Genomic DNA, 14,378 nt, shown 5'->3' with positions numbered 1-14,378 from the left:
GGTGTGTTCAGAGTGATGTGCAGTGTTAGTTTTCTGCCACACATAGCATTTTGGCCAAAAAGTTCAATTTTGGTCTCATCTGACCAGAGCACCTTCTTCCACATGGTTGCTGTGTCCCCCACATGGCTTGTGGCAAACTGCAAACGGGACTTCTTATGCTTTCTGTTAACAATGCCTTTATTCTTGTCACTCTTCCATAAAGGCCAACTTTGTACAGTGCACGACTAATAGTTGTTTTATGGACAGAGTCTCCCACCTGAGCTGTAGATCTCTGCAGCTCGTCCAGAGTCACCATGGGCCTCTTGACTGCATTTCTGATCAGCGCTCTCCTTGTTCGGCCTGTGAGTTTAGGTGGATGGGCTTGTCTTGGTAGGTTTACAGTTGTGCCATACTCCTTCAATTTCTGAATGAACGCTTGAAAAGTGCTCCGTGGGATGTTCAAGGCTTTGGAAATCTTTTTGTAGCCTAAAACTGCTTTAAATATCTCAATAACTTGATCCCTGACCTGTCTTGTGTGTTCTTTGGACTTCACGGTGTTGTTGCTCCCAATATTCTCTTAGACAACCTCTTAGGCCCTCACAGAGCAGCTGTATTTGTACTGACATTAGATTACACACAGGTGCACTCTATTTAGTCATTAGCACTCTATTTAGTCATTAGCACTCATCAGGCAATGTCTATAGGCAACTGACTGCACTCAGATCAAAGGGGGCAGAATGATTATGCACACACCACTTTGCAGTTATTTGTTTGTAAAAAATGTTTGGAATCATGTATGATTTTCGTTCCACTTCTCATGTGTACACCACTTTGTATTGGTCTTTCATGTGGAATTCCAATAAAATTGATTCATGTTTGTGGCAGTAATATGACAAAATGTGGAGAACTTCAAGGGGGCCGAATACTTTTGCAACCCACTGTATAAGGCAGGCTCCGCCGGCCATTACACTCATTCGTGTGCCTGCAATAGTGAGAGTAGGGCGAGCTGCTGAAGACTGTTTCTCCTAGGGAAAGATTAGTCAGGCTCTTGGCTTGTTAGCTTGCTCCTAGCTGATTGTTATTGCTAAAATAGTACCCTTCAACAGCTCTTTTGAGAGCTAATGTTCTCCTGATGTGTTTTTTTTTTTTGAGTTGCTCACTGACACTGACATTATACAGCCCTATCTGTTGCAGCTGGACCTTGGTAATTGTTATTACTGTGCCAGCCAGGCCCTGCCTAACTATCTATACTGGGACACCTACCTATGCCTACTTAACTACTGGGGCAACCCAGAAAAGGGTACTTGAACTAGAGGCCTGCGCGGGTCCACTTTTTCATACCCGCACCCGACCCGCGACCCGCTACCCGCACCCGACCCGCTTTCTGGTGAATTTGATACCCGCAACCCAACCCGCACCCGCAGAACCGCTACCCGCACGCGACCCGCAGGCCCGCTACCCGACCCGCTACCCGCTTTTTTACATTTTCTTCTAAAGTGCACGTTTAAAGTAACATTGGGGAGCTGTAAAGTTAATAAAACCTATTTTTATACACAAACCAAAGCTAAAGAAGGTTTTTAGCTTTCTTTCACTACCCGCGACCCGCACCCGCAGACCGCTACCCGCAACCCTACCCACACCTGCAACTCGCTACCCGCACCCGACCCGCACCCGCAGCTTAAATCAATTCGGGTACCCAAACCAGATCCGCATTTCGATTTACCCGCGGGTAGCCGCGGGTAAATCTAACTTGAGCTGCTGATGGATTCTCAGCATCCGCCTATCGTTGCGCCGAGGAGATCCAGTGATTGGGCAGAAGCAGTGCATATTTATGATCGTTAATGAGCCGGGCAGCGGGGGGCGGATCCACTCGAACGAGTGGCACACAGCTTCACCAATTGCTGGATAGCGATGGAATGACGGCAGCGGTAGGCGGAGCTGTACAAAGCGTCATTCCATCGCTAACCAGCAATTGGTGAAGCTGTGTGCCGCTCGCTCGAGTGGATCCGCCCCCCGCTGCCCGGCTTATTAAAACTAATAAATATTCACTGCTTCTGCCCAATCGGCGCAGCGGTAGGTGGGCCAAGCGTACAGACAGCGGGCAGCTGTGTGAAAACCGAGGAAAAACCAGATCGTCTTCACACGAACTGCGGTTTCGGTTTAATACCGAAAAACCGTGCAGCCCTAATAGCCAGAATTAGATTCCTCTGTATAGATATTCAGGAATAGGTACCTCCGTATACGTAGCCAGGATTAGATGCCTCTGTATAGATAGTCAGTAATAGGTACCTCAGTATAGATAGCCAGGATTAGATGCCTCTGTCTAGATCAGGGGTCCCCAAATGTTTTGGGTCAAGGCCCGGGTCAACATACTTCAGACTGCTGGGGGGCCGGAGTATATATAAAATGATGTAGAAGTCTGCGGGCCAGACAGTAAAGCATACCCAGGTAACAACCTGCAGTCCAATTGGACAGCAGTGTCATCTGATGTGGAATTTAATTAGAAACCAGCAAATTACTGCTTTCTGGCTTCCATGTGGATAGGTGGTGCCAGTACTGCTATTTTATATGCGGACCACCAATATTTAAAGATGTAGCTGATCCCAACTTTAAGTAATACATTTTGTGTGTGGAGGGCCGGTAAAAATGCCTCTGGGACATTCGGCCCGCAAGCCTTAGTTTGAGGACCACTGGTCTAGATAGTCAGGAATAGGTACCTCAATATAGATAGCCAGGATTAGATGCCTCTTTATAGGTAGCCAGGATTAGATGCCTCTGTATAGACAGTCAGGAACAGGTACTTCAGTATAGGTAGCCAGGATTAGATGCCTCTGTATAGATAGTCAGGAATATACAACGTCTGTATAGTCTGAAATAGGTACCTCAGTATACATAGCCAGGATTAGATGTCTCTGTATAGATATCCAGGAATAGGTACCTCAGTATACATAGCCAGGATTAAATGCCTCTGTATAGATAGTCAGGAATAGGTACCTCAGTATAGATAGCCAGGATTAGATGCCTCTGTATAGATAGTCAGGAACAGGTACCTCAGTATAGGTAGCCAGGATTAGATGCCTCTCTATAGTCAGGAATAGGTACCTCAGTATAGGTAGCCAGGATTGGATGCCTCAGTATAGATAGTCAGGATTAAGGTGGCCATACATGGTACAATTTTTCAATTAGATAATTTAGTTCGATTATTCCGTTAGATCGAATATAAAGATTTTTCCAGCATGTCCGATCATTTTTCCCGAAAAAACGGGATAATCGTTCGAATTTCTTGATCGGAAAAAAAAATATTTTCAACTTTCATTAAATTCGATCATTTAGATCGAATAAACTGGAAAATCGAACGTTTTTATTGTATCGTGTATGGGCACCATTAGATGCCTCTGTATACATAGTCAGGAATAGGTACCTCAGTATAGATAGCCAGGATTAGATGCCTCTGTATAGTCAGGATTAGATGCCTCTTTATAGGTAGCCAGGATTAGATGCCTCAGTATAAATAGCCAAGATTAAATGCCTCAGTATAGATAGTCAGCAATAGTTACCTCAGTATACATAGCCAGGATTATATGCCTCTGTATAGATAGTCAGGAATAAGTACCTCAGAATAGATAGTCAGGATTAGATGCCTCTTTATAGGTAGTCAGGAATAGGTACCTTAGTATAGATCAGCTATGGCACGCGTGCTAGACCCGGCACGCGTAGCCTCATCTGCAGACACGCAGCATGGGCGTGCTAAACAGCATGTGAAGTGCCGTTCGTGAACTTTTGCGCGTGCAAAGTGCCGCGATTTGCGCGATCGCGGACTTGTGCGCATGCAAATTGCCACAATTTGCGCACGCAAAAGTCCGCGGTCGCGCAAATCGCGGCACTTTGCACGCGCAAAAGTCCGCGAACCGCACTTCACATGCTAACTGTTTAGCACGCCCGTGGTAAACAGTTAGCACGGCTTAGTGAATCAAGCCCACTGTGTTTATTTTCTGGTGAAAAGCTGCCCTCACTTTGTTTATTTTCTGGTGAAATGCTGCCATCATTGCATTTATTTTCGGGTGAAAAGTGGCCCACTGCGTTTATTTTCTGCTGAAATGTTGCCCACTGCTTTATTTTCTGCTGAAATGTTGCCCACTGCGTTTATTTTCTTCTGAAATGTTGCCCAAAAAATAAAACACTAATGAGCGTGTATGTCCAACAAACCCACTGTGTGGTCACTTTATTAGTGCATTAGAAAACGTTAAAGTGCATACTCAGACGAACATCTAGTAAAATATCTGACAGATCTGTCAAAATATTAAAAACAGTATGGCCGGCCAACGTTGTAATGCCATTCACACACCACCTACAACTACCTGCCAGAAATGGTCCGCTGGACTACACCTACTAGCTATGAGCAACATTTCAGAGAGCAGGTATCTCTGGTCGCAATCCCCAGATATTTATTTGAATGTTAATAGCATCAAGCACAATTCATGATGAAAAAGCAATGATGCTTGGCACTTTAAAGGGAACCTTAACTGAACGGGGGTTAAAGAGGAACTGTAACGGCAAAACGGCCCCTGGGGGGTACTCACCTCGGGTGGGGGAAGCCTCAGGATCCTAATGAGGCTTCCCACGCCGTCCTGCGTCCCTCGGGGGTCTCGCTGTAGCCCTCCGTACAGCGGTGACGCAATATTTACCTTCCTGGCTCCTACGCAGGCGCTCTGATGGCTGTCGGCGCCGAAGTAGGCGGAAATACCCGATCGCCGTGGGGTCTGCTCTACTGCGCTGGCGCAAGTTTCCGGCGCCTGCGCAGTAGAGCGGACCCGACGGAGATCGGGTATTTCCGTCTATTTCCGTGCCGAAAGTCGCCACAGCGCCCCCGCTGGAGCCAGCAAAGGTAAATATTGAACTGACAGTCGGCACAGTCGCCGGCTGTTCGGAGGGCTGCGGGACAGAGGACGGCGTGGGAAGCCTCATTAGGATCCCGAGGCTTCCCCCACCCGAGGTGAGTACCCCCCAGGGGATGTTTTTCATGTTACAGAGTCTCTTTAAAGAGTTTCAATTACCTGGGGCTATTACCAGCCCCCTGCAGCAGTCCTGTGCCCTCGGAGCCGCTCTGGAATCCTCCGGTCCCCCGCTGTCACTTAGTTTTTTAGTTTTATTTTTGACGACTCACCAGTCGGCTGGCCGCCATGCATATTATTGGACGCATTCCCTTCCTTTAATTAGCGCTGTTGCGGAGCACAACGCGTACAAAAATATCTACGCATGCGGAATGCGGCAATGCATATTTTTGTACACGTTGCGGTCCGCAACAGCGCTAATTGCAGTAGGGAATGTGTCCAATAATACGCATGGCGGCCGGCCGACTGGTGAGTTGTCAAAAATTAAACTAAGTGACAGCGGGGGACCGGAGGATTCCAGAGCGGCTCCAAGGGCACAGGACTGCTGCAGGGGGCTGGTAATAGCCCCAGGTAAGTGAAACTCTTTACCCCCCGTTTAGTTTAGGTTCCCTTTAAGCTGATGCTCTCATTCCTCAAACAATTGCCAACGCAATAATTCCGGCAATGTCCACACTATTCCAGCAGAGTGTCCAGATCACAACTCAATCATAGTTATTGAATCAGTTAGCACTCTTGAGTATGGAATATGCCACTATGAAGCGTGTACAAAAGCAAGCGATGCAGCATGTGTAAGCACGAGACATTGTGGCCCAGAGACAAACGAAGCTACCATTGTAAAGCAGAAGTTCTCTATTCCATCCATTGGACAACCGCTTCCTATCTGGTCTCAAGATGCTGCTAAGTCCATAACACAGGGCTTCAGCTCAGAGCCGCGCTCCACTGAGCGCTGGGTGGATGACACACAGTGGACCTCCGTATGCAGCTACACGCTGATGCAGGGGGCATGGGCGGCGTTGTTACGTGGTACCCGGAAGGAAACGCTTCTTTATAGGTAGCCAGTATTAGATGCCTCTACATAGGTAGCCAGGCGGAGGGGGGACGCAGCAGCAGTGGCTCAGCTGTCATCGGATAGTCACTTTGCCAAGATCCACGCTCTGCACCTACAAACTTCTTCCTGTCCTATGTTCCAGCTCACAGCAAGAGCGCCTCCTAGGGAGCACTTTTAATGTGAGATGGAACACAAGAACAGGAAGAAGTTTGTAGCTGCAGCGCGTGGATCGTGGCAAAGTGAGTATCTGATGACTCCCTCAGCGGCACCACTGTGGTGGGAACAAGCAGGCCCCTCAGGGGCCCGGACGCACAGGCAACTGCTGCGACCTTGGCCCCTATGCTCTGATCCTGCTCCTAAAAATGTGTTGTTGTTTTTTAGATACCCCAGTTTTATTTTATATTTAAATCTACTTTTTAAGTTTTTACTGTTTCATTGTCTCTGCTCAATAGCCCTTTATTGAAGGATGCCAGAGCTACAATCTATGAACTGTTGACCCTTTTTAATCTATTTTCTGCTCTCAGAAGCCATTTTCTGTATTATAGCTGGAATTCCTTATCAGTGAGGGTTACGCTGTGGTCCCACCCAGTCCCAAGCCAGTCACTTGTATGCCTGATGTTTAACTCTTTCAGGCAGGGAAAGAAAAAAAAACACAGCATAGTTATTTGTATGCTTGGCGCTGTACATACACATGTCTATGTCATCATGTCACCTCGTGCATTCTTTCAAGGGTACCTGAAGCGAAAAAAAATAATTGAATACTCACCTCAGTAGTGGGAAGCCTCTGGAGAGTTCAGAGTCTTCTCAATCCTCCTTGATCCCACCGATCCAGAACGTATTCGACAAGGGCTTGAGGACGTTATGGAAACAGAACATTTAAATTATTAATACTGTTATAAACGTTGACTAATATCATTAAAATATGAATTACTCCATTCACATAAAAACATTAGTTCAAGGTGGTAATTTAGGAATGATCTCTGTATAGACATGCTAGCGGGCTATCTGCTGAGTAGCCTGTTCTGTTGTACGGAAAGGGGAGGGGAAAAGGGGTGAGCTGGAGGTGTAGGAAAAACAATAGAAGATAACTGTCAGACAATGCTGACCTAAAGTGAGCAATGGCTGAAGGGAATGCCAGGAACATTGGGGGCACCTGGACACACATTTCAGACTACTTGAACAATTTGTTTGAGCAGCAAGATTCTAATATACTGTATATGCTTTACAAGTGTTGTGCAGTTACGTTCAGGACACTCAAGCAGTCCCCACAATATCTATACCAACATATAATGTTTATATAAAATATAAAGTGTTTGTTTATGGCAAAGGCCAAAGGACACACTTTTCACCAGAGGTGTAACCACAGCGAGCAGCCCCAGTGACTGCAGGGGGTTCCAGAGCTGTGGGGGCACAGCTTCTAAACCCCCCTCCTCCAATACAGGGGCCCATCTCACATATCATAAAATGCAGCACATTAGCCAGTATAGAAAATGTAGTGCATACATGTGAAATCGGCGCCGGTAGACTTGGGCGCAGGATACAGTGGTATATATCTGATCCTGCTTCTGTACAAGTCCAGGCCGTGTTAATTACTATTCCCCCTCCAGGCTGCCATGGATAGTGGGGGAATGATATAATTTGGCTTCCAGCAATATCTGGAGGCCGATTTATTGTGTTTTTTAAGCAACTTCGGCTGCGACTTCTGACGGCCCCAACGTTACTCACTGAGCGCTGTCTGATGTGATTCCTATAATAGTCTATGCTGGCGCCGGCTGCGCCCAAATCTAGCAGCGCTGAAAAGCACTGCTCCGAATGCAGCCCATATATACAATGCATCACATTGGCCCATATGGAAAATGCAGCACTTTAGCCCATATGGAAAATGCAGCACTTTAGCCCATGTGGAAAATGCAGCACTTTAGCCCATATGGAAAATGCAGCATGTTAGCTCATTTAGAAAATGCAGTCCATATATAAAAAGCAGCACATTAGCCCATAAACAAAATGCAGTCCATTAACCACCCTGGCGTTCTATTTATTGCGTCAGGGTGGCGGCGCAACAGGTTTTTTTATATATATTTTTTTACGCGGCGGGTAGCGGCACATCGGCAGCGGGCGGCCACAACACGCAGCAAGCAAAGTGCTTGCTTCGTGTTTAAAAAAAAATTTATGAAAATCGGCCCAGCGGGGCCTGAGCGGTGCCCTCCGGCGGTCATGAACGAGCTGAGCTCGTCCATACCGCCAAGGAGGTTAATAAAAATGAAGCATGCTAGCCCATATAGAAAATAAGCAGGTTAAACCATATAGAAACAGTAGCCTGTATATGAATTGCAGCGCATTAGCCCATACAGAAAATGAAGCACATTAGCCCATATGGAAGTTAAAAAGATTAGCCCACACATAAAATGAGCATATTAGCCCATACAGAAAATGCAGTCCATATATAAAATGCAGCATATCCTACTAATATTATAAAAGGGGAAGTTCGGATGTTTGTTACTCGATCACGCAAAAATGGCTGAAGGAATTTGAATGAAATTTGGCACACACATAGTACATTACCTGAAATAACATATAGGATACTTTTTATCCCCATAACCAAAAAGTGGGCCGAGACAAATACAAATTTCACTGGGAAAATGTAAACTGCAGCCATTCTTACACTGTTTATAACAGGGTTCTAAAACTTTGCGCAGTTGGTCACTGGATGACTGGGATTAATATTCAGAAAAGTGGGTGGAGCCTACAAAAAGCCAATCAAAATTCACCTATTGATTTTCACAGGGTATATTTAATTGCTGCCATTCTTGCACTGTGATTGTTGCACTGTTAAACTTGTATAAGCAGGCACAGAGGGCAGAGGTGACACAGAGGGGGGCAATGGAGGCACAGGGGGGCAAAGAGGAGGTACAGGGGACAGAAATGGCACAATTTTCCGACTTAAGAACAGATTCAGGTTAAAAACAAACCTACAGTCCCTATCTCGTTCGTTAACCCGGGACTACCTGTATTTTATTGCTGCCATTTTTGCACTGTCACAAGCCATAAACCTGGTACAGTCAGAGCAGTCCTTTTCAGCGCAGGAAGATTTGGGCGCAGCCGGCGCCACCATAGACTATAAATGGGATTACTTCTGTAGCGCACTCAGTGAGTAACGTCGGCTCCCTCAGAAGACGGAGCCGAAGTTGCTTAAAAAAAAAACACAATAATTCAGCCTTCAGCAATCGCTGGAAGCCGAATTATCTCATTCCCCCACTATCCATGGCGGCCTGGAGGGGGAATAGTAATTAACACGGCCCGGTCTACCAGCACCGATTTCACATGTATGTGGTACAGTTGGTCATTGGGTGACTGGGGTTCAAATTCAGAAAAGGGGTGGAGCCACAGCCAATCAGATTAGTTTCATTTCAATGCAAATTATTGATGCCAAAGACCACAAAGCTCACAAACGAGGTCATTGAGCAATTGAGTAATTGTGTGTTAGGGTTAGAAAAAGTGGGCAGAGCCAACACCAGCCAAATACATACCCGGACAACACGGGTCATCAGCATGTAAGCCCTTATATAAAATGCAGCATGTTAGCTCATATATAAAATGCAGCATGTTAGCCCATATAGAGAAAGTAGCATGTAAGCCCATATATAAAATGCAGTCCATTTATAAAATGCAGCATGGTAGCCCATACGGAAAATGCAGCACATTTGCCTATAGAAAATAAGTTGGCTAGCCCAAAAATAAAATGAGCATGGTAGCCCATACGGAAAATGCAGCACATTTGCCTATAGAAAATAAGTTGGCTAGCCCAAAAATAAAATGAGCACGTTAGCCCATATAGAAAATGCAGTCCATATACAAACAGAAGCATGTTAGCCCACATATAAAATGCAGCATCTTTAACCATATATTGCCTAATCTCCATGCTCTCCACCTAACTTGCCTAATCTCCATGCTCTCCTCCAGTGACTGACTAAGCATTACCTGGTACTCATACTGTGCTGTGTGATCTGGTTTTCTTGTATTCCTGTATTGTCATTTTGCTGTATGTCACCCCTAAATATTGTCTGTAACCTAAATTAATGTACAGCGCTGCGTAATATGTTGGCGCTTTATAAATACAATAAATAAATAAATATATAAAATGCAGCATATTAGCCCATACAGAAAATGCAGCATGTTAGCCAGGGCCGTTTCTACTGCCGTGCGGCCCGTGCAGGGGGGGGGGAGTCCAGTCTCATCTCTCCATACACGCTGATACACGCTGCTTCCTGTTTAGCCGGAAGCAGTGTGTGTGTGTATCAGCGTCTATGGAGAGATGAGACTGGCGGCGAGAGAGCAGCGCTTCGAGCCAGCGAGGTGAGTAGTTATGCACAGCGCTTCCCTGCTGCATTACTCTGCAGTCCGAGGGGAGATCGCATGGAGGGCGGCCCGGGGAGAGGGAGGAAGAGGTCGGGCTGCCCTCCCCGCGGCTGCGGCTCCCCCCTCCATCATGGGGAGCACCTACCTATCTAACCTATACTGGGGGGCAGCTACCTATCTAACCTATACTGGGGGGCACCTACCTAACCTATACTGGGGCAGCTACCTATCTAACCTATCCTGGGGGGCACCTACCTATCTAACCTATCCTGGGGGGCAGCTACCTATCTAACCTATGCTGGGGGGCACCTACCTAACCTATATTGGGTAAGCTACCTATCTAACCTATCCTGGGGGGCACCTACCTATCTAACCTATACTGGGGGGCAGCTACCTATCTAACCTATCCTGGGGCGCACCTACCTATCTAACCTATACTGGGGGGCAGCTACCTATTTAACCTATTCTTGGGGGCACCTACCTATCTAACCTATACTGGGGGGCAGCTACCTATCTAACCTGGGGGGCAGCTACCTAATCTAACCTATACTGAGGAAGCAGCTACCTAATCTAACCTATACAGGGGGGCACCTACCTATCTAACCTATACTGGGGGGCAGATACCTATCTAACCTATAGTGGGAGCATTAACTTATCCAACCTGTATTGGGGGCACCTACCTACCTAGCTAGCCTATACAGGTAACAACTATACTGGCTACCTATATTGGAGGCACCTACCTAACTAACCTATACTGGGGGCATCTACCTATCTAACCTATGCTGGGGGCAACTATTCTGGCTACCTATATTAGAGGCACCCACCTAGCTAACCTGTACTGGGGGCACCTACTACCTATCTAATTTATACCGGGGACGCCTGCCTATCTAACCTATACTGGTTACCTATACTGGAGGCACCTACCTGGCTAACCTATACCGGAGGCAACTATACTGGCTCATCTATGCCTGGCTACCTATACTGGGGGGACCTATAGCTGGCTACCTATATTGGGGTACCTATTCTGGGGGAATCTGTACTGAGTGCAACTAGATCTGGCTAACCTATACTGCGGGCACCCATACCTTGCTGGGGGGGGGGGGGGGTGCAATTTTTACACCCTCGCCCTGGGTGCATTTTAGCCTAGAAACTGCACTGATGTTAGTTCATAAACAAAACACAGGACGTTAGCCCGTATACAAAATGCAGCACATTAGCCCATATACAAAATACAGCACGTTAGCCCATATACAAAATGCAGCAGGTTAGCCCATATACAAAATGCAGGACGTTAGCCTATATACAAAATGCAGCACGTTAGCCCATATACAAAATGCAGCACGTTAGCCCATATACAAAATGCAGCACGTTAGCCCATATACAAAACGCAGCACATTAGCCCATATACAAAATGCAGCACGTTAGCCCATATACAAAACACAGCATGTTAGCCCATTTACAAAACGCAGCACACTAGCCCATACATAAAATTAGCCCTGATATAAAATGCAGCATCTTAGCCACTATACAAAATGCAGCATCTTAGCCAATATATAAAATGGAGCATATTGGTCCATATATAAAATGCAGCACATTAGCCCATATACAAAACACAGCATGTTAGCCCATATATAAAACACAGCACGTTAGCCCATATACAAAATGGAGCACGTTAGCCCATATACAAAATGGAGCACGTTAGCCCATATACAAAATGCAGCACATTAGCCCATACATAAAATTAGCCCTGATATAAAATGCAGCATCTTAGCCACTATACAAAATGCAACATCTTAGCCAGTATACAAAATGGAGCTTATTGGTCCATATAAAAATATACAAAATGCAGCACATTGCATATGGAAAAGCAGGATTTTAGACCATATACAAAATGCAACAATGTTAGCCCTGAAATAAAATGCAGCATCTTAGCCCATAAACAAAATGCAGCATATTGACCCATATATAAAATGCAGCATATTAACCCATATATAAAATGCAGCATGTTAGTCCATATATAAAATGCAGCATATTAGCCCATATATAAAATGCAGCACGTTAGGCCATATACATAATGCAGCACGTTAGCCAATATATAAAATGCAGCACGTTAGCCAATATTTAAAATGCAGCACATTAGACCATATGGAAAATGCAGCACTTTAGCCCATAGGGAAAATACAGCACTTTAGCCCATAGGGAAAATGCAGCAATGTTACATGTGGCACTTGCGCCACGGTTTCCAGATTGAAAGTTCCAGGACGGAGGGGCGGAGCACAGCACCACAGCAGCAAATAGCAGGAGCATGACAGGAGCATCACATCCCTGGCACCCAACACAGAAAGCAGCAAGGAGACATGACAGCCAGGTGGACTGGTACAGAGGTGGGGGCGAAGCTAATCGAGTGGTCGCGGTGTTACAGCTGTATTTTCTATTGCATCAGTGCAGCCGGCCCAGGGTGAAATGTCCCCCCCTTGTTAGCTGTACACTTCAGGAGGACCGCCATGGGTCTCCAAAAGGCTCGCAGCAGACCCCTCTATCGCCGGAAAAGAGAATAGGGCCCTTGGCTAAGGCCGCCATAGCAGCCACTATGGCTCCTATGGTGATTCATATGCCACTTGTGCTGGAGGAGGGAGAACTCGGTGTAGGTGCTGGGAGAAGGGAGAGGTCAGGATGGGTGCTGGGCGGGGGACCCGGGGGTCAGTGTGGGTGTCGGGGGAGGGACAGGTCAGTGTGGTTGTTGGGGAAAGGAGAAGTTAGTGTGGGTTCTGGGGGGTGGGAGAGGTTAGTGTAGGGGGTGGGGGAAGGGAGAGGTCAGTGTGGTTGTCGGGTAAGGGAGAGGTCAGTGTGGGTTCTGGGGGGTGGGAGAGGTTAGTGTGAGTGGTGGGGGAAGGGAGAGGTCAGTGTGGTTGTCAGGGAAGGGGAGAGGTTAGTGTGGATTGTGGGGGGTGAGAGAGGTTAGTTTGAGGGGTGGGGGAGGGAGAAGTCAGTGTGGGTGCTGGTGGGAGGGAAAGGTCAGTGTGGGTGATGGAGAGGTTAGTGTGTGTGGGGAGGGGGGGAAGTTACTGTGGGTTCTGGGGGGGTGATGTGTAAGTGTAAGCGGGGGGGGGGGGGGTGAGGGATCAGCGTGGGTTGATTGGTGGAGGGAGAGGTCAGTGTGGGGTGGATGAGGGAGAAATTACTGTGGGTTCTGGGGGGGGGGGATGAGGGATTAGTGTGGGTGATTGGTGGAGGGAGAGGTCAATGTGGGTGTGTGAGGGAAAAGTTACTGTGGGTGCTGGGGGGAAGGGGTCAGTGTGGGTGTGTGGATGAGGGAGAGGTTACTGTGGATGCTGGGGCGGGGGGGGGGGGGAGGTTAGTGTGTGTGTGTGGGGGGAGGGGGTGGATGAGGGAGAAATTACTGTGGGTGCTGGTGGGGTGAGGGGTCAGTGTGGGTGTATGGATGAGGGAGAAGTTACTGTGGGTGCTGGGGGGAGGGGTCAGTGGTGGGTGATTGGGGGAGGGAGAGGTCAGTGTGTGGGGGGGGGAAGTTGCTGGGGGGGAGGGGTCAGTGTGGATGAGGGAGAAGTTACCACGGGTGCTGGGGGGGGGGAGGAGGGTTAGTGTGTGTGCGGGGGGGGGGGTGAGGGAGAAATTACTGTGGGTGCTGGGGGGGAGGGGTCAGTGGTGGGTGATTGGGGGAGGGAGAGGTCAGAGTGTGTGTGTGTGTGGGGGGGGGGGTGGATGAGGGAGAAATTGCTGTGGGTACCGGGGGGAGGGGGGGGGGTCAGTGTGGGTGATTGGGGAAAAAGTCAATGTGGGTGTTGGGGGGGGGGGGGGGGTTGGATGAGGGAGAAATTACTGTGGGTGCTGGTGGGGGAAGGGGTCAGTGTGGGTGTATGGATGAGGGAGAAGTTACTGTGGGTGCTGGGGGGAGGGGTCAGTGGTGGGTGATTGGGGGAGGGAGAGGTCAGTGTGTGGGTGTGTGTGGGGGGGGAGGGAGGGTGAGGGAGAAGTTACTGTGGGTGCTGGGGGGGGGAGGGGTCAGTGTGGATGAGGGAGAAGTTACTGTGGGTGCTGGGGGGGGAGGCTTAGTGTGTGTGTGTGTGTGTGTGTGTGTGTGT

The 14,378-nt window shown here is 47.8% G+C and overlaps 1 long non-coding RNA gene across 1 annotated transcript in view; it reads right to left on the bottom strand.

Moving 5' to 3' along the window:
* The window catches only part of LOC137534169 (uncharacterized), a 36,381-nt gene that overhangs the window by 21,604 nt on the left and 399 nt on the right, over positions 1-14,378 (bottom strand). The window contains exon 2 of the long non-coding RNA XR_011024322.1: positions 6,686-6,768. This is a non-coding gene — a long non-coding RNA (uncharacterized lncRNA). The remainder of the gene's footprint in view (positions 1-6,685; positions 6,769-14,378) is intronic.

This window comes from Hyperolius riggenbachi, chromosome 10 (genome assembly GCF_040937935.1).
Source record: "Hyperolius riggenbachi isolate aHypRig1 chromosome 10, aHypRig1.pri, whole genome shotgun sequence".
Taxonomy (NCBI): domain Eukaryota; kingdom Metazoa; phylum Chordata; class Amphibia; order Anura; family Hyperoliidae; genus Hyperolius; species Hyperolius riggenbachi.
This window is presented reverse-complemented; position numbering and strand designations above follow the sequence as displayed.